General features: G+C 44.5%; 1 protein-coding gene and 1 long non-coding RNA gene across 51 annotated transcripts in view; both read left to right on the plus strand.

Moving 5' to 3' along the window:
- Positions 1-25246, plus strand: part of EPB41L3 (erythrocyte membrane protein band 4.1 like 3) — a 191296-nt gene that overhangs the window by 21134 nt on the left and 144916 nt on the right. For 17 of the 50 annotated variants that reach the window (XM_084964222.1, XM_084964234.1, XM_084964223.1 and 14 more), the window contains exon 1: positions 15790-16153. The exons of 13 other annotated variants lie outside the window; for them this stretch is intronic. The gene's annotated coding sequence lies outside the window, so the exon portion shown is untranslated. Of the gene's footprint in view, positions 1-15789; positions 16154-16613; positions 16699-19017; positions 19129-25246 lie in introns of those variants that run through there. 20 more of the 50 variants (XM_084964225.1, XM_084964236.1, XM_084964240.1 and 17 more) reach the window with 3 other exon arrangements.
- LOC146402730 (uncharacterized) lies at positions 7150-14476 on the plus strand. Its single transcript, XR_014807675.1, has 2 exons — positions 7150-11169; positions 11991-14476. It is a non-coding gene; the product is annotated as an uncharacterized LOC146402730 (long non-coding RNA).

Raw genomic sequence — 25246 nt, forward strand, 5'->3', positions numbered from 1 at the left:
CCATTTATTGCATGGATGCTATAAAGCTTTGCCTTCGGGGTCCTATCTCTGGTGGTGGTTGAGTTGGCTAGGAGTTCACAGATTGCCCCAGTATAACATTTTTCTGTTGTCTTAAGATGGGGAGAGAAGCAGGGCTCTGATGGCAGCAAGACTTCCTGTAGTCAAGGTAGACATTCAGCTGCCCATAACTGTCTCTCTATATGCATAACATCAGTATTCTAAATTAGAAAACCAGGGAAAATTTCCTTCTCCATTAATTTGAAACTAGAGCTGTTGAAAGTCTAGACTTGGAGTTCCCACTGTGGCACAGCGGGTTAAGAATCCAGCTGCAGTGGCTTGGGTTGCTGTGCAGAGGTTCGGGTTCAAACCCTGGCCTGGCACAGTGCTGCAGAAGCTGAGGCTAGGATTCAACCCCTGGCCCTGGAATTTCCAGATGCTGCAGGTGTGGCCATTAAAAAAAAAAAAAAAAAAAAAGTCCAGACACAATGATAAGAACATTCCATGGTAGAAAAAAATCATCATCTATTCTGCAGATATGCAGCTTTAGAGAAACAGTGGCTGCCTCAACTTCATAAAAATAAAACTGTAGCCAAGTAGTTTGAAGATCACAAAGTCCTCAACAGAAAAAAAAAAAAAAAGTGTGTATTCATCTTTATAAGGAGTGTATGCCAGTTTTTTGAGCTACTCTACAGAAAAGGTCCTGGAAACTTTTCACTTTAGCAGCTATCATTTAATTAATCTCAGACACTGTGTAATATTGGCAAAGAAAATACTCCTGAAGTTCAAAAAACTCAGACTTGATGGAGTCTGATTGAATTAAAGCAGCACTGTCAAAGTCTAAATACACTTGTAGAATATGAATGTCCTCTGGTGCCCTCTCCCAGCTAACAGCCCTTGGGGAAAATTACTGTATTCTTACATAAATAATCACAACTAACACTAGTGTGCTGACGACGTGCTAGGCACAATTGGAAGAGCCTAACAGATTTGATTCTTTTTTATTTTGGCCACACCCCACTGCATATGGAAGTTCCCAGGCTGGTGATCTGGCCTGTGCCTCCTGCAGTGACCTAAAGCCACTGCATTTGGATACTTAACCGACTGCAGCACAGCAGGAAGTTCTTTTTTTTTTTTTAACATTTTTTTTTTTTTTCTTTATATGCCCTGTGGCCTATGGAAGTTCCAGGATGGGGGTTGAATCAGAGCTGCAGCTGCAAGCCTAGGCCACAGCCACAGCAACACAGGATCTAAGCTGCATCTGTGACCCACGCCGCAACTTGTGTTAATGCCGGCTCTTTAACCCACTGAGCGAGGCCAGGAATCGAACCCACATCCTCATGGAAACTACATCAGGTTCTTAATCCACTGAGCCACAATGGGAACTCCATGTATTTAATTCTCAAGCAACTCCATGAAAAAATGTGATATGCAACTAAGACACTGAGGCCTTGAAGGATAATTACTACACAGCCTGGAGATTCCAGAGCCAGGTTTAAACTCAGCTCTAAACACCTAGACTGTGCAGCTTCTGTGTAATTAAATCTAATATGTAATTATGCTCCATGCTACCAGCTTAACTCTCCACATAAGCATAATAGTATATGTTTATGCATATGTATATACCTATATGTATATGCTTACGCGTATGGTTGTCTGGTATCCATTTCCAGGTTTTTCTTAGGCTCCTTTCTGCTTCCCATTTGGAGGGGGTCTCACAGTGCTTTTCCCAGACACTGGGGATTTCTGTACACTTGCAAAGCCCTGTTCCAAGTGGTTTAACCCCCACATGGCATTCATCCTGCATATTTGTTGCAGGGTTCTGTTTTTACATTGATTAAAAGAAGCCTGACCATTATATAATTTAAAAGAATTTTTTTTAAATTTTTATATAATGATTCTTATTTTTTCCATTATAGCTGATTTGCAGTGTTCTGTCAATTTTCTACTGTATAGCATGGTGACCCAGTTACACATACATGTATACAATCTTTTTTCTCACATTATCAGGCTCCTTCATAAGTGACTAGACATCGTTCCCAGTGCTACACAGCAGGATCTCATTGCTCATCCATTCCAAAGGCAATAGTCTGCATCTATTAACCCCAAGCTCCAACAACTACTTTGGAGTGCATTCATTCAAAGGAATGCTGTCTTCTTGAAGAGGAGCAAGATATTTGAGTAAAAGCCTCTATGCAGATAAGTGCAGCTCTAACATTTACCTGATTGTGACCTTGGGCAGCTACTGAACCTCCTTTCTGTAAGACAGTGTAATATAGATGCAGGGGTTTTCTGAACCCTAAGTGATAGAGGGTATATAAAGCACCAGATAGTAAGCTCTCAATAAATGAGAGTTATTTTTGTGAGTGGAGAAGGTTCAGTTACTCAAGAGTCTTTTTGGAACTGCATTTTGAACTTTCTTCCAAACTAGCACACTGAACTTCTAAGAACTCAGTTGAATGTGTTTAAAGAAAGTTTTGTGTCTTTCTTTCTTTTCCTTTTTTCTTTTTTTTTGCTGGCCAGTGGTTCTTACCCCGGTTGAGTCCCTTATTCATTAGTCTGATGCTAAATCATTTTGTCTCCTTCAAAAGCAAAAAAACCCAAACAAACAAAAATCCATCTTCAACAACGTATTTGCGGTTTTTGATGGGCCTCCCAAATACTGAGATCTGTGCTCTTGAGAATTTTTCAAATAAGTGCTTTGAAAATGCTTTCAGCAATGATGGCAAGACTGGAAAAAATCTTTTTAGGGCCAGCACACGTGTTAATATGTAAGCTCTTATCTCCAAGCAGATGTGATTTCCTGCACTTACCCGTTTCCATCAGGCAACATAACCAAGTCAGATTAGCTATTAAGGGCTCCTGGCTGCTTCTTCCCAGCTCCTCTGTGGAGTGGATTTTATGAGTTCAGCAAACCTCCCGAAGATCAAGGGCCATCTTCACCTTGTCAAGCAGGCAGGTCTCCTAGGGCACCTGTTCAGCTGCTGCATCCTGGAGCCCACCGAGGAGAGAAGAGAGGGAGGGGACCTCAGGGGCCTCTGGGCTGCCCTGGCTGAGGCAGGGTGAGTGCAGGTATTGTTGTGAGCCACCCACAGAACTACCTATAATGCTCACCTTTATATAAACTTAGAGCTCCCTAGCTAAGTTGCTTTTGACATCATTATTTCATTTAATCCTCTCAATGGGCCTTGAAGCAGATTAGTCATGCAGCTTGGAAGTGAGAAAGTAGATAAAAAGAGATGAAGCAAAGTGGCCCATGCCAAGGTTAGGCTCTGGGGCCTGGAGGAGCCAGTGGGCTGACTCCGGGCCAATGATCTGTCCAGCATGTAGGGTCAGGGCCGACAGAGACTCATTGTCTACCAGGCTTCCCTGCAGCCCATCCCCGATGTCTGTGCCAATGGCTCCTACTTGCCTGCCCTTTAATTCCTCTAACAGGATTGCTCTCTGACCTGCAGAGCACGAACATGAGTCAGTGGTGATGCCCAGACCCTGATGCCCTGGGCCCAGGAAGAATTGCATCATCCTCGCCACTGTATGGGCAGCACTTCAGGCACCAAATGTTCCTACTCCTGCCACATGGCCAGGGTAAATGGCAAGGTTTTAGTTCCCTCCCAGTCCCTGTTTGCAAATGATATGGACAACTATTTGAGTGTCCATGGGGAGCCTTGCCTAAGTGTCCAAGATCCAAAAGGCCTCGTTGAGTCTGGGTCTATGCATTTGCCTTTCCTTTGTATCCAGAAGTTGTAAGCCCCTCGCCACCACTTAAGCAGGCAGGCACCAACCCTCGTGGACTGTACTGTCTCAGTCCCCCAACACTCATTTATCATAAGTATCCACTGAGTGCCTCCCACATGCCAGGCAGTGTGCATGATGGGGATGCAGCAGTGAGCAGAAGCAGCCCTGGTCCTCACCTGGGACCTGCATCTAGTGAAGAGAGGTGGCAGTTCACCAAACAATCACACACACAGTGCTTCACTGCAGCGGTGACAATGCTGGAGCCCTTAATGAGAATATATCGCCCAGTTAGGGAATTTGGGGAAAAGGGATGGGAGAGAGCCAGTCTGACCAGAGCAGAGGAAGGGGGCATGGTTCAGGAGTCCAGCAACAGGAGGTGGGCTGCAATAGGAGGGGGGGCTGCAATAGGAAGTGCTGTCCCTGCCTTAAGAACAGTGGGACAAGGAAGTTCGAAGCATCCCCCTAGGTCTCTAAGAGCTCACTAGTGTCTGGGAAACTGAAGACCCAAGAAGAGATTATTAGAGGATGGAGGGTATGGAGGGGAGATGAACAGAGATCCAGATTAAGGTAAAATGCAAAAGTTTTGGTAATAGAGCTTGTAAAGGGGCTGAGAGGGAGGAAGGGGCCAGGAAGCCAGCACGGGTTTCTAACCCATGGAGATGCTGGAGTCATCCACTCAGCCCTGCAGTACCTGGTGCTACGAGTTATTTCAGGGTGTTTTTTTAGGGTTAACGTGCCACCCTACTCATACTGGGAAGTAAAAGAGGTACCACCTTCCCCCCACCAGAGGTTGCACTCTAATGATGTGGGGTGGAGGGAACATTTGAGAGACTCTATCTCCTACAGTTTGTTTAAAGTATGGCTGTTGCATAAACTTGGCAATGGTACTACACAGACACTTCTTCTGGAGGGGATGGGAGGCCTTAGAATTTGGGTGCCCTGGTAGAGGAAGAGACTGAGGATTAGGAAATGTTTTTTGGCAGAGGGAGGAATTATCCGGCGACCTTTAAAAAGGTGCCGTGAATCAATGAATAAAACCATAATGCAGACCAAATGGAAAAACACAGTACCAGCTTTAAGCTGGAAATGACAGAATCGAAAGACTCTTTCGTGGGCCTGCCAAGTGAAATCAAAAGAAGTGAGCCATTTATTGGGAGCAAGTGGGATGAGAGTGATTTGTGAAGACAGAAGGTGGATTGCACCTTCTTTTCCTCCAGCGACCTCTTAAAAGTATTCACTGCCTAATCATGGCTACATCTGTATAAATATCACCATAGTAACCATTGATATGAAAAAGTAATCCAAGCCTGGACACTATGCTCCAGCGAGTGGGACAATTCCCACTGCAATGGTCATTGACTTGGTTTGTGCAGATGAGTGAAGAGGCTTCTCCTTGGCTCCTGTTGTATTTTCTTTGGTCCTGAGGAGACAAAGGCTCCTGAAATCCTCCGATGTTAAGTGGCATTTGGGGAGGGTGGCTTCAGGATTCTTTACTTTCTTCACGGATATGGCGGGAGATTTGCCCTGCTGGTGTCATCCATCTTGGTTCAGGGGTGAGGATGGGAAGCCTTTTAGGGTAGTTGGAGATTCTGCCCAAATCAGTTCCACCAGTGGGTTGGGGGAGCAGGGGGGATGTGTGTTGCATATACCTCTGCACATGTTTTTACCGCATATCCATCCCTTCTTCTATTTAGTCTCTTCCTTTCGAATCTCTCCCTTCTGGTGTCTAATCCCAATCCTGGGCAGCCTCACTCTGTAATTCTGTACTTTCTATCCCTCTAATCACTCTTCTCCCCATAGTCTCATTTTATAATCCCTGCTGCTTTCTTCATTCTTTCATTCAACAATCACATTTTGAAAGCCCTCCCTTTGCCAGGCACTGTTCTTTGTGGCTGGGACACCCAGGGAAGAGGACCCCAGAACTCCAGGCTTTGCGGGACACACATTGAGAATGTCAGAGAAGAGACAGCAAGCATAGCAAGGAAATGATGGGTATGCTCGGTGGTTATTTTTTTAAAGTAGAGTAGTATGCTGCAGTAGAAATGCTGGCCTAGCCAGGTCAGTTTTCAATCAGGTCAGCAGGGGCTTTTTGAGGAGGTGGCATATGAGCAGTCTTGAAGGAGATGTGATGTCAGCATATCAGAGAGAGGACCCCAAGGTGGGCTGTGCCTGTCTTGTCTGAGGCTCTGTCAGGAGGCTAGGGTGAACAAGACAGGGATTGTGCTTGGGAGAAGTGGCCAGAACAGTGAGGGCAGAGGATGCAGGTCCAGAGGCCTTTGGGGGCGTTGAACATGAGTGATGTGATCTCACTTGTTTTACTAGGATCACAATATCTTCTGTTTAGAGAATGACAACAAATGTCCCAGGGAGGCAGAAGAGAGATGTGGTAACATTCTTGTAAGAAACTGGAGAGGGATAATGATGGTTTGCCCCAGAAGACTAGCAGTGGGTGTGGTGGGAAATGATGGGATTATGGATATATTTTGAAGGTAGAACCATTAGGATTTACCAATGGATAATATTATTCCTCTTGGCTGTTTTTCTCAAATTCGAATTGAGTGGAGTTCTCTTCTTAATGAAATAGGTCCATCTCTACATGGATTCCATGTGTGGTACAGCTTTTTGAATTTGATATTTCCTTTTCAAAGGAAAAAATTCCAGCTGAACATACGGAATTCTGTAGGAACAACTGAGTATTGTGGTTAAGAGCACAGGCTCCAAAATAAAATTGTGTGGTCCCTGACTTCCCAAAGTCCCAAAGTGTGACCAGGACAAGTTACTTAGCTGCTCAGTGGCCTCTGTTTTTATCATCTCTAGAATATGAATCATAAGAGTTCCTGCCTCATAGAACTATGAGGAATAGAGATAATAGGGATATAAAGCACTTAAAACAGTGTGGGAACACAATAGTTATTAAAGAAAAGTAAATAATATTTTATTAGCATTTGCCTTAAGTTCCTTTAGTATCTTCATAGACTAAAAACAACTGGAGTATTCTTTCTATATTCGTGTTCCTTAGAGACTTTTCAATGGACATTTCCTGTTTTCTAATATGTCTGTAGTAGCAGAAATAGTCATTACTTAACTCTACGCTTCTCTGCCTTCATAGCTAAAGCAGTGTTTTCTCTTTGCAGTATATCGAAAGCCAAAAAAAAAAAAAAACAATTGAATATTCGTGATTTCATGAGATTCAATCAAGTATGTCTCAGTGTGGGTGTATGTACATTTGGCCTTTTGGGTCTAGCTTGGGAGTCAAACTACCCAAGGTTGTATTCTGGCTCTACTTGTCATGGCTGACTTGTCATGGCTGTGTAACCTTTGACACATTGTTGAACCTGCTTATGCTTCATTTCCCCCTTCTGTCAAATAGAGGCGAGCATAGGACCTATCTCACAAGGTTCTGGTGATGGTGAAATGAGATATTGTCATGGATTAGCTTGTAAAACAGTTCCTTGCACAAGGTAAATACTCAGTAAATTTTGGATTTTTGTGAAAATAATGATCCATGGGCTGGGCACCATGATGCAGAATCCCAGGGCCTAAACAATCCTGGGGGAAAGTGCTTCCTCTAATTCATAAAATGTTAAGATTATATTTATTTAGACATGATTCCTTATGAGACCACTCTGATTACATGATGGAATCTTTCATCATCCACCACCTAAGGCACTCATGAGTGCTCAAGTATATTATCTGTACTTCACATGGGAACTTGGAATAAAACCATGAATGATATTTTTCCTTTGGGGTGTTTGAAGAGTTGTTGAAATTCCAGTCATGATATTTAGTGTTATGAGTTCTTTATGTGTTTTGTTAAATATGCCAGCATTTTATTGACACATTACTATGAAATGGGCAGCCAGTTGCAGAAATGAGTTTCCCCCAAAAGAGTGTGACTATCAACAAATCTGAAGGCAGGCACTGCCAAGGATACTGAACATGTGTTCAAAAAACAACTAGCTTCATAGTGGATAATGGGTACATGCATGTTTAATCTAGTAGCTTCTGTTTGAAGATATAAATAGGTGGCTGCTATCAATTTTTTTTTTTTTGGCGTCTTTCTTTTGGGGAATTCTTCATATTCAGTTTAATGTTGCATTTTGGTCTTCTCCTACTCCTGCTTCCCAACTCTGCCTACCTTTAAAAACCACTTGGGGAATGCCAGAAAATACTGATGCCTGGCCTTCACTCCCAGAGATTCTGGGCTGATTGGTTTGGGGGTAGATCTCAAGCATTAGTTATTTTTTAATTTGTTTAACTTTTTATTGTGAAATATTTCAAATATATACAAAGCAGGGAGAATTATAATGAGAAGTCCACATGTATCTATCACCCTGCCATGATAGTAAACTTCAGTTGTTATTTTTTTAAGTCTCCCCTAAGGGATTCTTCCAGTACACCACACGGTTGAGAACCATGGCTCTAGTCCAATAAGAAAGAAAACGGATGGAATATTTCAATGGATATTGATATCAAGAGAAAATGAAATTAGCTCACGGCTACCCAACAATTTTAAGACGTCATTTAGTACTCCATTCCTCAAGCCATAATGACATTCATGATCATGTATGTAATGTGGCACGTGTGTGCCTGCTTGATTTTGTTAAACAGTGGAATAATTTAAGAATTGGTGCTGGAACACCTGGAAATTTTTCAGAAAGAAGTGTTTAGAAGTATAATTGTTTCTCACGTAGCATTTTTATACCTTGACTCAAACAACAGCATGCTCATCCACTTCCCACAACCCCATAAAACCTAACTCAGAGAGAATGGTCTGAGAGCAAGGGTGGGACAAGTGCATTAGAGCTGATGGGTTGGAGAGGACCCACAGGAAGGGGAAAGATGGTAGAAATTGTCCTCGGGTTCAAGGAGAAAGGGGACTGAACCAATGGCATGTTAATTTCAACCTACAATGGAAAAGTTTTGTAGGCTATTCTGCAACATGTAAATATCCCTCTCCCTCTCTCTCTCTCAGTATCTTATTGAAGTCAACATTTGAGTTGCTTCCTTAACAGTGAAGAATTTGGCAAGCCCTGGCTCCTGAGTAGCAAACACTTGGAAAAGAGTTTGATATCAGAGGTGGACAGGTCTTTAAATATGACCTTGCCCAAGTGCCCACCTGATAGAGAAATCTCTTCTGGGGGCGTTACTGACAGATGTCATCTGGTGGGCCCATGACCGTTCTAGCTGGCAAGCTCAATGGGCATAAGAGAGCTCGTCCGTATTAGAATTTTTTATCTTTTATTGAGCTGAAATCTCATTCTTTAACATCCCTTTAATGAAAGGAAATATTTCTGAAGCCCCTCCATGTTTGCTATTTTTGTTACTTAAATATATATGTATACTAAACTAGATATAAATTCCTCATGCTGTTAAGTCTCATCAAGTATAAAACCAAACTAATCCTACAAATTTATATGAAAAATACAAGACCTATGCAATTAACAACATAGTCATGGGATTAATGATCTTTTTTTTTTTCTGAAATAAAATCTCTCATGTTGTGTTTAAGGGTAGAAAGATGTAGCCTCTGGTCAATTTGTTTACTTAATTTGATTCACTAGCTTTTACTGATCAGCACAGAGGATCCCTGTCTGCACATAGGCATGTCATAGCAGAGGGCATGAATAACAAAATTCTCTTTGCTAGGTTTGGGAGTCAAATCTCCGACCTGAGAACCGAAACTGCCAACAATTAGCTCTCCATTTCCCATTTTAATGAGACACCCCTTGGCAATTTTTGTAAAGATGTTTTGTGCACTTGGAAATTAAGGTCAGAGTTGTAATGTTACTGCGATCTTTGCTAAATGGGCATCAAATCCAATTATTGCTGGAAGTGGGGACGGAACAATCTCTCATTGTTATTTATTACTATACTTACTGCTAATGAACTGTCACAAGTTGACACATAGAAAAACAGGATCCAAGCAGTAACTCTTCGGGCAAAATGTGGGCTGACTGATGTGGTGTCACTTCCCTACAGTTCTGCTCACCTGTGTCGCTGAATGATGTTGTCCTCTCACTTTGCTCTGTCCAAACTTCTATGAAACACCTGTGTGAAGAGCACACCAACTTTGTCACTTGTGTCATTATCGTACAATGGCCACCCAGATTGGTGGTTCTTACAACCTGAGTGTGATTTCAGATCACCTGGGGAGCTTGTTCAAAGTGCCTGCTCGGAGTTCCCATCGTGGCTCAAATGGAAATGAACCTGACTGGTATCCATGAGGACTTGGGTTTGATCCCTAGCCTGGGTCAGTGGGTTAAGGATTGCTGTGGCTTTGGTGTAGGCCAGCGGCTATAACTCTGATTCGATCCCTAGCCTGGGAACCTCCACATGCTGTGGGTGCGGCCCTAAAAAGATGAAAAAGTGCCTGCTCTCTGGGCCCCACCCCGCAGGTCCTAGTTGGTGTTTTCTGGGGCTGGACCCAGGAATCTACATTCTTAACAAGCACTCCGAGGGAATCTCAGTGGTGCGAGTACTTCTATTGCTTTCCAAGACCATTGTCGACACGGAAATAGAAAACGTAAACTCTTCACAAACAACCCAGATTGAGAAACTCTGGCGTCCTTCTAAGATTTGTATCACCCACAGAGAAGCCCTCCTTGGATGTTCTGACAAGTGCCTGATAAACATCTTGAACAGGAGAGAGTCAATAGCAAGCAGAGGCTTTCTTTAAGATGGCTTTGACCTATTAAGCACTAGATTTATTTCAAGGCACACAGATATTCTAATGACGTTTTCATTGATTCCTAGAACATCCTGGAAGCTGTAGACTAGAGTGGAATCATATTTTCAGGTTGTACCCACACCGTTAAATGTGCAGGTACAGGGAGGCAACTGGAAATGGAAAATAAAAATCCTGGAAAACAAGAATCAAATCGAGCAGCAAAGCTGACATTTTTCTTGGGGTAGTTATAGCTGCATATTTCTTAAAGTTAACTATGGCACCTTTGTCTAAAAAGGAGTATATAAACCTGGAGACAAGAGTCAACAAGTTAAAAAACCAGACATCTGACTGTGTTTTATTACCATTTTTTTCTTCCTTGAGTAATTTTTGTTGAGTGCTATTAGAATGAAATATAATAGCTGGTTAGGATTATTTTTAACTTTACAGGTGACTGAAAGGCTTGCTGGCATTTATTTTAGGTCTTTTGGGGGAGGTGATTAAAACGTTAAGTGTCTTGGCATCACCCTTGTCCAGGAACTGAGATCCCACAGTGATCATCTGCTTGGGGTATCAATATGGTCTCAGATGGTGAACACCCTGGGAGTTTAATTTTCTAATATGACTGATTACCAACTTCCGTTATTTATATTTTGCTAATATATACAAAATGCCCAAATATAAAATATTCTTAATGGATTTTCATTTTTACTTAAGGATAAGAGAATTGCTGAGCATTTACATTTTATTAAGAACTGAGGATCAGGGAAGTTCCCATTGTGGCGCAGTGGAAACGAATCCGACTAGTATCCATGAGGATGCAGGTTCGATCCCTGGCCTTGCTCAGGGGGTTAAGGGTCCAGCATTTGCTGTGAGCTGTGGTGTAGGTCACAGACGAGGCTCGGATCCCCAGTGGCTGTGGCTGTGGCAAAGGCCAGCAGCTGTAGCTCTGATTCAACCCCTAGCCTGGGAACCTCCATATGCCACGGGTATGGCCCTAAAAAGACAACCAAACAACCCCCCCAAAACCAAAAAACAACCAACTGAGGATAAGGATAACCCTAGAAATTTTGTTAGAAGTTATTCTATTTAGGAAGTTCCGTAGTGGTCTATCTAGTGGTTAGGACTTGAGCACTTTTACAGCTGAGGCTCTGGTTCAAATCCTCATCTAGGAACTGAGATCCCACATGAAGCTGCTGCACAGCATGGTGGAAGGAATGAAGGATAGAAGGGAGGGAGAGAGGAAAGGAAGGGAGGGAGGGAAGAAGGAAGGGAGGGAGGAAGGAAGGTAGTTATTCTATTTAAAAGTGTTGAGATTTCTTTCTAAAATACTACAAATGGAGAAATCAGAAAATAACATGGGTATACTTAAATACAATGAAACTTACATAGTATTGGTCCTTTTTTTTTTTTTTTTTTGCTTTTTATGGCCACACCTGCGGCATATGGAAGTTCCCAGGCTAGGGGTTGAATCAGAGCTGCAGCTGCCAGCCTACACCACAGCCATGGCAACACCAGATCCGAGCCTCGTCTGCAACCTACACCACAGTTCACAGCAATGCCAGATCCTTAACCCACTGATCAAGGCCAGGGATCGAACCAGCATCCTCATGGATACTAGTCAGGTTTGTTACCACTGAGCCGCAAGAGGAACTCCCAGAGCTCTGCCTTTTTGACTAATATTTTTACAAGTGTACAAAGACAGGAGACAAATATGGACTTCCAATGAACAGGAATGTCTTTTAAAATGATGTGCTAGCAGGTCTAAATTTGTTTCCTCTCATATGTACGTATTTTTGTATATTTTGTGTTGCATTTGTACTTACTGGCGTTTTAAAATTTCACTTTGCATCTGTGCTCTGCATGTATACAGACCCCTGAAATGATGTATACAAACTCAGAATGAAGGAAGCATCTGGAAGCCTTGATGAGCTGTTCAGTTGACACTATTCTTAGAACCTAGAAACTCTCAAATGAATTTTTATTTCAGAAGAATAAGCTTGTTGCTTTTGAATTATGCATTCATCCCTGTATTTCCCTTATTTATGGTCCCTGGTAACGCCGTGGCTGAAGACTTTGTGTCCTCATTTCAAGGACTTGATATGCAATTCAGGTGCCTGACATTATCCTGAGCATAAAATAAGCCTTGACTAGTTACTGCAAGTGTTGTTAACATTTTACTAAGGCAACTTACATTGAGAAACAGTCTATTTAAAGAACTGAAGAATACAGAGATTTTTTTAAAAATATCCCAGCGCTTTAATGAAGGGTGGTCTGAGGTTGTAGACAGAGTGAATGAGTGTCACATGCTTATTAAAGAGGCCACATTTGTAGGATTTGCTCAAGTCTCAATACCCTCCCAATCCTTGTGCTGGAGGGCAATGTACCAGTGGGTTCACTCGACAAACTCTCCATCACCTCTTTCTGGAGTCTTGCGGATGAGCTACAGCACAACCTGCAAATTCTGCCCTTGCCATGGCTCTCGGGCCAGAACTGGCGAGGCTTGTCAGGTAGCAGAGCACCAGTGGGTACCAAGGAGTCGGTACGCTGTTGACATGTGTGGTTGGAAGGAGGTTCATGGGGAATCCTGCTGCTATAGCTTGGGATGAAAATTAGATACCTGTCTTATCTGCGGTTAGCTGTGTCCCTGTGCTCTATACCATGGCTAGAATTCTGGACGGCTAGTTGGCCTTCAGTGATGTACCTTGTTTACAAGAGAGCAATTTCAGGAAGCCCCTTGTAGGGTAAGCCTTAGTTGTGGTGGTAGAGACCCTGGCGGTCAACCCGAGACCTGGGCTGGGTCGTGGACTCTTTCCCCACATTTCATGGATTATTTCAGTATTTCCTGTGTCAACACAGAAAATCCGGAATCTGAGTTCGCAAATCAACTCTGCACTAACTCTGGGACTGTGTGAAAGGCACTCCTTTGGCCCAAAAACTACTTTTCTGAAACCCGCTGAGAAAGCACCATGAGGGGTCTTACCCTGAGAATTAAAAAAAAAAAAATTCTCCGGGGGTCCAGTGGCTTTATTTATTTATTGGCTGCACCTGCGGCCTAAGGAAGTTCCCAGGCCAGGCACTGAATCTGGGCCACAGCTGCAGTAACGCCGGATCTTTCAATCCACGGTTTGGGCCAGGGACCAAACCCCCACCTCTGCAGGGACCTGAGTCACTGTAATTGGATTCTTAACCCACTGTGCCATGGTGGGAACTCCAACAGTGGCTTTATTTTTGACAGAGGAATGCAGGGTGACATTAGTCTCTTATGGGAGAAAGCAAATCCAACTATAATGGTACCGTGGCTTTGCCGTCTACTTTGTTACTCGTTTTTTCCATGTGGAAGAACTCTATTTTACTTCCTGATAAGAGTTAAGTAGTAAGTTTTTCATTATTGCTATATGTATGTGTGTGTATATATATATATATGGCTATGTATGTGATAACGTCTATTTTATGGCACACAATCGTTTTTGAAACATAAGGAATTTCAGAAAGAGTCCTGTTTTACATGTGAGGAAATGGAACCCTCAGAGTCAAGTGACAACTTAGTTCATTATTTGACGTCCACTCATTCATTTAGCAAAAATGTTCAGTGCTTGCTTGCAATGTACCCAGTGAGGCACTGAGGGGAGACAGATGACTAGCAGTGGCTTTGGCATGATATTAACAAGGTAGAAGGAAGAGCATCCACTACAGAAATGCAGGCAAGTTACTGGTGAGCTAGCTGTGGGGTGCACATGAATTTTCCTTTGGCCTTTCTTTTTCCTATGTGTGCTAGGAAAAGCAAAACAGAAGAGCAGAGAGCCTTGGTGAAATCCAAAAGGTTTCATAATAATTGATTCCCAGATTTACTATTAGACTATGAAGCAGTATGGTTTTTAGTCCTTATTTTAAGTCCATGCAATATGAGGATAAATAGCAAGGGACTTTAAAAAATATTTAGTACTCAAACATTTTCTTCCAAGAAAATAGACATTCATACACTATTGCTGATTTTCCTTCTCACCAGAAAGATTAAGATTCATGAATCAGGGAGAAAACAGTTTGCTTCCAATTAAAAAAAATATGGCAATCAAATGAATGAAAATATGAAACCATCTGTGTCTCAAATGATAATGCCAATGTAGTGTATGTTGTAAACAATAGTTTGGTCAAGGCCACTTTTAAAGGCAAGTGCTTCAGTGTGTGCACAGAAAGGGAAAATAAATCCTTTCTTTATTCACAGATCTTCTGTGCAACACACAGCCACATCTGTACAGAGGTATGTGTCTCTAACACTCTTGTGGTCCTGATAGGAAATTAACGCAGGTAGTTGCCAGACACATCCAGTATTTGGACTGTCACCATGATCTGTCACTTGCAAGACAGTTCAGGTCTTTGTCATCTCGGGTATTTGGGACAATGCCATCATCAATTCCTATTAGCCCTGGTATTTGCCCATGATTTCTAGTCTTTACAGTGTCATCAGAATATTTTTTCCTATAACATGACTTAAGTCACATTTTCTTCCTCAAAATTTCCCAAAGCTATACATCTTCTATAGAATATGGGTCTGGGTTCATAAACACCACAGAAACAGAGCAACCACAATTTTCCTTCTCTCTTATACAACCTGAAAAATGCCCCCCCCCCCTCCTTTTTCTTCCTTTCCATGGTGGTTTCTTACAGGATATTGCATATGGTTCCCTTGTCCTTTTCTGCTGCCATCTATCTTCCCTGTCTTGGGACCTCAAGCCAAGTCCTCCCACTTCCAGGGGCCTCATTGACAGACTAGGTCCAGAAGATCCCCCCAAACCATTTACTCTGCACCATATCTTTGGCACCAGATAGTAAATGCAATGCTCTAAATCCGTTTCTCTCTCCCTGTGAGTCGATGAGCTCCTGGAGGGATGACTAGGAGTATTTGGAGAGGCCCCTAAACATGTTAATAAATGTGCCTTGATTACATGGTTAGAGCTTTGATATTGTGAACCGATCAGGAATAATTTCTTTTGCCTGTAAATCCTTGTTCTCCGCCCCCCCCCGCCCCTATTTCAGTGGGAAGCGTTATCAATAATGACTTCCCTTTTAAGCTGAGAAACTAGGAGACCACCAGTAACTGCAAGTTTGAGGTGAGGAGGAGGGGAAGAGGGGGGTGGGAGAGAAGAGGCTGTCCAAAGGCAGGAAATCTCCTCCTTCAGGCTTTAATTCAGGTTTTCTCCATTAACTTGGTATTTCTGGGGCACCCACCCTGTGCAAAACGCCGCCAATGCGATTTTTTTTCTTTTTCGAAAAGAGAGGGGGATGTGTTTTTAAAAAAACCACCCTGCGGTTCCTAAGCCAATAAATAACTCACCTGAAGGTAAGGAACACCCTCCCCCACTTCCCTGGGGTGTCTGGGAGGGGGTGGGGGACGGATTGAGAGCCGGGCAAAAATCGCAGTGGAAATCCAAAAGCTAACGCGATTGGCAGCGGTCAGGAGGCGTCGTGCCCAAGCTTGACCCCGCGCCAGGGTGGAGAAGGCAGTCACAGCTACTGTCCTAAAGTCCCGCGGCGCCCCCTCCCCCGCGGCGGGCCGGGCGCGCAGTCCCTGGGCGTGTGCCCCGCCGCAGCCCGCGGAGCCTCCGCGTCTCCTGCAAAGGGGGGCGGGGAGCACGGCAAGCGGCCCGCGTCTGCGGCTCCCTCCCCACGCCCGAGCCTCCGCGCACCGCCAAGAGGACGCGCGCCAGAGCCCAGTGCCCACGCCGCGGCGCGCCCGGCCCCCGGCCCAGCCAGGTAACTTTTCTGCCTGAGGAGCGGGGCGGAGGTCGGGGGAATTCCAGGGGTCTGGGGCTCGCGAGGTGCGCGGGGCGGCCCGGAGGCCGGGGGCGAGGCGCGGGGCTGCGCGGCGTACGCGTGGCTCTGGCGCCGCTCTGCCGCCCGCCCCCGCCCGGTGGGACCCCAGCGGGGACCCCTGCTGGACCGAGCCCGGGCGCCGCGCCTCGCTCCCGGGGACGTACCCGCTCTGCCTGCCACGCTGCAGCATCGGCGGGGCCGGGCGCGCGGAGCCCGATCGGGCCTCCGGCCTGGGGGCCTCTTGCCTTGGAGCCCTGGCCGAGAGGGGTGACTAGCTCCCCGGGACCCCGCTGGGTCCGTTTTCTCCAGCCGGGTCCCGGGCGCCATGTTTTAAGTGACCCCTCCGGGGGGGTGGGGGTGGGGCGCGGGGGCGACATTGCGGCGCCGCCCGGGGCGGGGGGGGGGTGCTTGGCGCGCGGCGGCGGCGGCGGCGGCGGGCTGGTCCCGGTGCTCTGAGCGGTCTGACGCGGCGCGGGGCGGGTAAGGTGCGCTCGCACAAAGCATCCCCGCTTGGGAGCTGCCGGCCGCTTTTATGTAACTTGTCCGCTTCCCTGAAGTGGGGCGGCGGCCCCCGGACGGCGGCGGGGGCTGCAGCCGGGAGGCGGGGGAGAAGGGGGAGGCGGCGGTCTAAAGCGGTGGCGCGGGGCCGGGGCACCTGCGGGGCCGAGGGGCGACGGGCAGCGCTGCTCACCTGGCGCCTGCGGGGCTGAGCTGCCTGGGGAGGCGTGTGTGCGGGCGGCTCTGCGGTGGCTGGGGGCGGGGAGACCGGGGCTGGGGACCGCGGGAGTCGGGGTCTCAGTCAGTTCCTGGCGGGTGTTTCCCTGCTCCTGCCGCGAAGGCCGGCTTTCTTGGATCTTTCAGATCTCCCCTCTTATCTCGCCCTCTTTCCCTTCCCCCTCCCCCCCCCACACCCCCGCCAAGTTCACGGCTTCTGCAATGCGGTGGGTGTGGTTACCTAGTAAATTGTCTCTGTGCTCCTTTGCCGCGAGAGCGTTCTCGCCTTTTCGGTTTTCAGATTTCCAGATCCAAAGTTGTCTAGGGGGTCTCTCTCCTCCAGTTCCAGGCTGGGGTTAAAGTTGGGAAGTGATTGTTGCAGAACAAATCGAGTGATAAAGAAAACATGTGGTTTTCATTACGCGTGGAGGCCCGCCTGAGAAATCCTGAGAGGGCCAGGCAGTCCTGCTAACGCGGCGCTTGCGTTACGTGTTGAAGCCGGTGTCTCAGCTTTTTTTACATTAGTCTTGCGGAATTGCTTTTGCAGAAATTCTGCCGGTCCCCTTTTTTGGCCCATTTTAGGCTTTACGGGGCGGCCAGGTGTGTGTTGGAGTATCTCCTGATAGCATTAATTTTCCTAGAAGAAGAATCATCAAACCGAGTGCTGAAGACATTCTTTTTGAATTTTACACTGATTTTTAAAGTCTCAAGGAAACAGAAACAATAAAACTCCATTTATGATCTGGGGTCTCTGAACGCAGCACCAATTAAGGTGAAAAGCCTTATTAAGAAAAGAGCACATTAGGCTTGAGTGAACTCTTGGGAAGGGGAGGTGATTGATATCTGGGTTCAGACAGGGTTTTTTTTTAATGCATGTTAATTTTGGCATCAAACTTTTAAAACTTTAGTTGGAGTAACAAAGTTATTGTGAGAGGAAATAAATCCTACATTGAGAAGCCTGATTTTAATTTGTTAATTTCAGGAGGCAGTTAATGAAAATAAAATAGCTGAATACTAAATAGTCTCATTTGCATTATGATTTTCTGGTGATTTAGAAAAGCAAAATGCCAGATGCACTGGTTACTGCAATACAGTTTATGTAGCTAATACACTTTAGGCAAATGATTTTGGCAAAACAGAACGTGTTTTGGGAGTGATTTATCAGTAAGGGGAAGAGTTGCTCTTCCTTTGGAGGTAAAGGATTGAGAAGACAGGTCAAAGGTTAGTGTCTCAGTGAAATACTTACATTTAATTTTTAAGGTGTTTCTTCTGCATGAATGTGATTGAGGTTAAAAGCAGTTTCTGTCAATTCCTGTACAGTGCTTGGACTTGGGCCAGCTTTGAATCATGTTGAAATAGGAGATCTGGGATTTTTTTTCTTAATCTGGTTTTATTTTATGTATACATTGATTTTGAAACATTGGTGGGTCCAAGGCATTAAGGGGCCACTCCAGTAGAAGAGAGGTAACCCTTTATGTACCATGAGATGTGAAATTGTCAGTATTTTGTGAATCCTTTATGGGTTTACTGTGTATTGAATTAAGTATGACAGGGACAGGCTGTCCACTGTATTTTCTTGTGTGTTGTAAAATGAAGAGTTATCTTTTAAGTTAGTGATTTTTTACAAAAGCCTTAAAATACACAAAATTAGAATTCACATACTCTTCAGTGAACTAGAGCTCTAAGAGTGGACTGAAAAATAAAGACGTTTCTTTTCCGTGAGAATTTGACTCTAATGGAGAGAGAGAATTTTTAAGCACTCGACTGCCTGGGCATCTTTCATCTCTAGCCTTTTCCAAGTATCCAACCCCACTTTTCCTCTGCAGCTTTATTAGGGGTTACAGACTTCCTATGGAAAACCATGAGTCAAATTTATCTTTGGCACCACTTGATTTAGTGGTGCCAGTGCAGTATCTGTTTCTTTCCAAAGGCTCCCTAGCTGCTAATTTGTTGGGAATTCATCAGACACTCCTGGGGGGCTCACTGTCATTCGATTAGCCTTGGCTGCAAAGAACTGTGCGCTCAGAAGCGGAGGCTGGAGCAGTGAAGTCACTGCCCTGCCTGGTGTTGTGACATCACTATGGCTCAGAGGAAACAAGGGTGGGGCAGGCAAAATCAGACGTCTGAAGCATCTTGCTGGCTGTAACTTGGCCTGATAAATGCATGAGACTCTCCTTTCTCAAGTTGGACTGCACCATAAGGTATTGTTTGGAGCATTGGATGTGGGTGCAAGACTGCATGGGAGAGTGTGTTTTATAGATCAAGAAAGAAAAGAGGGTTTTTGTGCAGTAGAAGTCATTGAATCATTGACTGTTGTTTCTATTGAAGAAAATACTGTGATGTTTTTAAAAGGGGCATCTAAAAATTATACTTAAATTATGAGTTTATGTTAATGCATGGAGTCGGTGTATGTCTTGCTCTCTTTTTTGTACCAAAATAGCATTCTTTTTAAATTCTTGACTTAGGTTATTAGTGTTGTCTTTTAAAGGTGTGTGGTGTCTATCAAGATATGGTCTCCTGGGGAGGCAGTATTCTTTCCAATTTATTTTTGAGGGATGCATTTGTGGTTGGTGATTGGAAAAAATGGAAAAAGCGAGGGGTTTCAGAAGTGTAGATGATATCTGCAGTGATTTGGGGGTAATTGATTTCTGTTTAAGTTTTTGCTTTATTTGCAAATGATTTTATAGTTTAGCGTTTTCATCCGAACTGAGAATTCTAGTGCAGAGATGATCACAGGCAGGGTTCACCCAAGTTAGTGTTGAATCGGTTACAACAGGAAGTCTGAAATCTGAAGCTGTAATGTACATTTCGTGTGGTGATTTCTGAATCCAGTGTGATGTGAGCATAAGGAAGAGAAAACCCACAGGACAGCCTTAGATGCCCCGGCTTTTTCTCCACCTCCTTGGTAAGATGACTGTCCTTTTTTCATGTGAGTGTGTTATGCATATGGGAGCTCTGGGCAGTTCTCATCAAATTGTGTTGCTGTTCCAGAACACATTTCCAAAGCAAAGGGAAGGCAAGGAGATGGCAAGAATGGCACAAATGGAGAAGTTGAAATTAGGTACCACAGTCTGCAGCTCACTTTGTTGAAATGTCTTCTGTACTGCATTCTTAGACTTTACAGTGATGGGTTAAATTGCACACTTTAGAACTGTAAGCTTCTATTAGCACCAAAGCACTAATTCTTTGGTAATTTGAGGTACGGAGAAAAAGCTGACAACTTAATTTTTAGATTGCTGACATTTTGGTACATTGTTCTTGTAGCCCTTCCTTACAAATGTTAAAAAAAGAAAAGGGAAAAGCAGAAAGGTTTGTATTTAGTCTAGAAAACAGATGTGATATTTGCCTGCCTCGTGTGCTGCTTTTTCTCTCCACTTACACTGAGTTGAAAGAGCTTGGTTTGAGGAGGAACTTATTTCTCTAGGAGTTTAATCCCCAAACCAGTGCAGGTCCAAACACTCAGTGTTGAGTAGTTAGTTATGGAATTGAATAAAAAATGAAGCCTTGGAGTTCCCGTCGTGGCTCAGTGGTTAACGAATCCGACTAGGAACCATGAGGTTGCGGGTTCGATCCCTGGCCTTGCTCAGTGGGTTAAGGATCCGGCGTTGCCGTGAGCTGTGGTGTAGGTTGCAGACGCGGCTCGGATCCCGAGTTGCTGTGGCTGTGGTGTAGGCTGGCAGCTACAGCTCCAATTTGACCCCTAGCCTGGGAACCTCCATATGCCGCAGGAGCGGCTCAAGAAATGGCAAAAAGACAAAAAAAAAAAAAAAAAGAAGAAGCCTTTTGTGACTTAGGCTTCACTACCAAAAAATATTTGAAAAGGCTTAAAAAACATGGCCACTTATTTAAAAAAGGGGATTTTTCAGACTCATGTATGCCGTCATTATTTTTAATGACTCGGTCCTCTTCATAACAAGTTTGTGGCTCTGTCTGTAGCTCAAATTAGACAGGTTCTCGAGGTTTTGCCTGCTCAGGGAAGAGAACACCGCAGGTACCATGAGAAAAAAGAAGGGCTTCTTTAAGATGTGCAGGCAGCCTGCTTCCCTTCCTGGAGACTCTTATTGGTGCCACAGAGGCCATCAGTGGAGAGGAAACACTCAGAAGAGGAGGAGAGGGGTCCGATTGCAGTGTGACAGAAGCTGAAATAGGGCTGGGCCACGACATTGATCCTGACGTTGAACTAAAAAGAGAAAAACTGGCTTCTCTTACAGATCTCTTCTTTGGTCATTATTTTAATGTACACAATGTTTTCATTCTCCCCAAGTGACTTTGTGTGTTTTATTCAAGCCCCAGATTTCATCCTTGCTAAAACAAACCTGTTTTTTTTTCACATTGTCACACCTCTGCGTTCGGGCTACGTCTTACAGTTGCTCTCAGCCATATGGCAGAGAGAAAGCTGGCAACTTAATTCATTGGCTGGATGCGTGCATCACAAATTGAGAGTGGCTTGTCACTTGATTGGAGGAAAATCTTGGAGACAATAACCCAGCGCTGTAACAAATGGTGCGTCCTCCACGAGGAAACATAGACAGTATCATGTAAAAGCCTAGACCCCCTAACAGAGTGGCACGCAATTCAAAAGAGTCGGAATCTGACCATGTAAAGCACTTTCGGAATACTTTGGCCAATGTATTTTGTTTCTCTTTCCCCATGCACAGAATACCTAAATAAATGTAAAAGTGTTCTCTAGATAACTAGAAAATAAAAATTCCAGCGTTGGAGTCCTTGCTTAATTGGTGGAGTGCCACACATCGTTTTATCTCTTACAATTAATGGTAAGAGTCTTTGGAAATATGGTTTGTCACTTGGCTATGCAAATTTTTAAAACTGCTTTATGATGTTTGGTGCTTTTTCACATGGCCCATTCTTTGTATTGGTCCTTGGGTTTCTTATGTGCATCCCTTTGTAGGAAAAATCTATTGAGTGGACTTGATTTTCCATTTTGGCTTTTCCGTCTTGGTCCTTGGAAGATGGTTGGACTTTGGTAGAGATTAGTCATTGAGAAGATATTCCAGATGGAACACTCCAAAAGTCAAGAGACCTACATGTAACTGGAATGTAGCCTTTACACCAGGGAGCAGTGGGAGATCAGCCTAAGGAGAGGGTGAGGTCTGATCATGGATATGAGTCTCAGGGATGTTCTGGGCTCTGCTAGGTATTGGGGAGCCATTGAAAGTAGTGGAGTAGGAAAGACAATGTTTGGTGATAAAAGTAGGATGTATCAGAAGAACAAGGGTCTGGAGGCAGATGGTCTTTTGTTAATGGACTAATCCAGAAAAATTTCGGAAGTTGAATGATTTTTCCTCTCAATGGTTAATATTTTGGCAACTTCTCATATATTTTTGTGTTCATATTTAGTTGAAGATTAAATATTACTTTTGGACTGTTTAGGGTGAAAATTGATATGATAGGCGGAAGAGAGAATGCTTTTCATTCCTATTTATCCTTCCAATGAAAATATCTTTGTTATTTCATATATTAAAGTTAACGTGTGCCGGCTTCAGAATGTTTTCTAATAATATTGGAAAACAAAAGAAATCTCTGAAGAGAGCTACTGCTAATATTTTGGCAACATCCTCCTCAAGCTACCTCTCTCCATGCATAGTAGATGCTGGTGGGTCTTGGAATCAGACCTAGGTTGTGCTCCCAGCCTTGCTATGTAATCGCTCTGTGACGAGGGTCAAGTCTCTTGACTTCTTGCGTTTATTTGATCATTTAAAAAATGGCCACAAGGCTTAGATTTCAAGGGCCTGAGGATTAAAGGATACAGCACATGCCTTAGCCCTGAACGTAGTACCTGCTCCTTTGCAGATGCCTCGTTAACAGCAGTGGTTTTGTTTTGCACAAGTGCCAGATTCATAATGTTTGACATGAATAGACTTCTGACTTAAATACTAATATGGAGCCCTTTTCTTTTTTATTGCCCGGTATGTACTAGGAAGCTTTTCAGCTATTCACGTCATTATCTGCATCATGATTTTTGTGGGAAAGAAATATTTTTCTTGGGTCCTGTGCAATACCTGCATCATGACCTTGGCGCCGGTGATTGGGAGCTTTGTCACCCAGGCCCTCCTCCTCCCGATGCTCACTGCCTACACTCTTCATCCCTGTCTTGCTGCACACACGTCAGAGAGCAGTGATGAAACAGGACATTAAGCAAAACTAAAGTCTCTAATGATGATTGCGTACATGGCAATATTGGGCGTGAGTATTTAGTTTTAACTAAAACAACCACCCGTTAGCCATGTAGTTGCTGATTTCCTTTTTTTTTCTTTTTTTTTTTTTTTTTTTTTTTTGTCTTTTTGCTATTTCTTTGGGCCGCTCCCGCGGCATATGGAGGTTCCCAGGCTAGGGGTCGAATCGGAGCTGTAGCCACTGGCCTACGCCAGAGCCACAGCAATGCGGGATCCGAGCCGTGTCTGCAACCTACGCCACAGCTCACGGCAACGCCGGATCCTTAACCCACTGAGCAAGGCCAGGGATCGAACCCGCAACCTCATGGTTCCTAGTCAGATTCGTTAACCACTGCGCCACGACGGGAACTCCTAGTTGCTGATTTCTTAATGGGGACTGAGATAGAGCGTCTTGTCTTGAGAGGACTGGTGCCCACTGTCATCCATCCCATGTGCCTCCTGCGCGTCCCCCAGGGGCAGCGGATGCCAGAGCCTTTACCCGAAGCAGCCTGAACTCAGGGTCCAGATGCTTTGGAGTCCGGGGTAGTCTGGGAGGTGGGAGAGAGAGAAACACGTTTCCCTTTGTCCTCGGCAGCAGGAGGTTAGCAAAGGTCAGACTCTGCTCACCAGCTCCTGGCAGATTCTCTGGCTGTGGGCCCCTCTTATGTGTTTGAAAAGCACATGGTTTACTTGCCATCCAGGCCTGTTTTCCCTGCATCCACATAGTTACGGAAAACAGCCTTCTGAGGCCAGGCCCTGCTGTGTCTGGAGTGGCACCTGTACTTCTGTTGGGTCCTGCCTTACACACTCTGGAAGCTTCAGGATGGGCCTGTAAGCTGCCTGCTTTTATGTAGTTTTCGTCTTAGTTATGTCACAGAGAGGGCGTTTTTGGTAGTTGCCTTACAGACGATTCTTGATCCCCACGCCACCTCCAATGGAACCCATTATTTTGTGCTCTTAGATGTTGACTTTTATTAACGTACGCATAAGAGGAATTACTCTTTAAGAGGAATACTCTAAATATACAGTTAGAAAAATAAACTTGACTAACTTGTCTGCCCCAGACATTTGGAAAGTTTTTTTCCCCAAAATCTTTTTTTTTTTTTTTTTTTTGACCACATCCTTGACACATGGAGGCTCCCAGGCTGGTGATCAAACACACTTCACAGCAGTGACCCCAGCCACTGCCAGATCCTTAATCCACTAGGCTGCCAGGGCACTCCCTCCCTTAATTCTTAAACGCTCGGTAGCAGTAATTCCTGGGGAGAACAGAATAAAGGAAATGCATTGAGTTCGAGAAAATATCGATTGAAAGGTTGGCTAACCTTCAGCTGTGTCACTCAGACAGGTCTGTCCGTTTCTCTGGCAGGGTCCCCCAGCTGTGAATTGGTGGTGCCGGCCTCTGGGTTGAAATGAGACTTGTATGTTGGAAGACATCTAGAGCCATGTGGAGTGCAAGCAGGCACAGAGTAATGATCTCTCATTTCAGCTGGTCATGTTTACCTGCTTTGCTGGTTCCCAGGGACCCATGTTAGGGATGGTGAGACTCCAGAGAGGAAACCCTCAAGGGGAGTGAGGCGTTTTGTAACCTTCCTCCACTGACTCCACAATGCAGAAGGTGACCCTCCATGAGAAGACGGAATTTTGTCAAATTGGAAACTCCAAATAGCAGTAGAAGTTTGCAGAGAATTAGCCTGCAGTGGTTTTCAAATTGTCATGTGTGGCAGAATCACCTGGGGAGTTTGTTAAAAAGCAATCTCTGGGGACCCACCTGCAGTTCTCACTGAACCGACCTGGTGTTGGGGCCAGGCATTGCTGTGTCCAACAGGTGCTTCAGTGGATTTTGATGCAGTGGTCCCTGGACCACCTTTGGAGATAGTTATCTGAAGGAATCTTTTCTCTGTGACTTTCCAGCTTAACTGGATACTGTCTGGTAAACATCTGGAAAGGTAATACTGTCAGTAGACAGGACTAATGGTTCAGAGAATGCTTGGCATAGAGGAAGGAGCCTTGTCTGGGTTTCTTTATGGCCAGTCCATCATTTACCACTTTTCTGGCCCTAGGAAATTATGTAAAATTTGAAAGGTTAAGAACGTAGGATTAAGGGTTAGTTTTCTTATCTGTTAAATAGGCGTGATAGTAATCA

Source organism: Sus scrofa, chromosome 6, assembly GCF_054392235.1.
Source record: "Sus scrofa isolate SSC_HxYL_T2T_F1_AM1 chromosome 6, Sscrofa_HxYL_maternal_Yorkshire_Landrace_v2.0, whole genome shotgun sequence".
NCBI classification, from domain to species: domain Eukaryota; kingdom Metazoa; phylum Chordata; class Mammalia; order Artiodactyla; family Suidae; genus Sus; species Sus scrofa.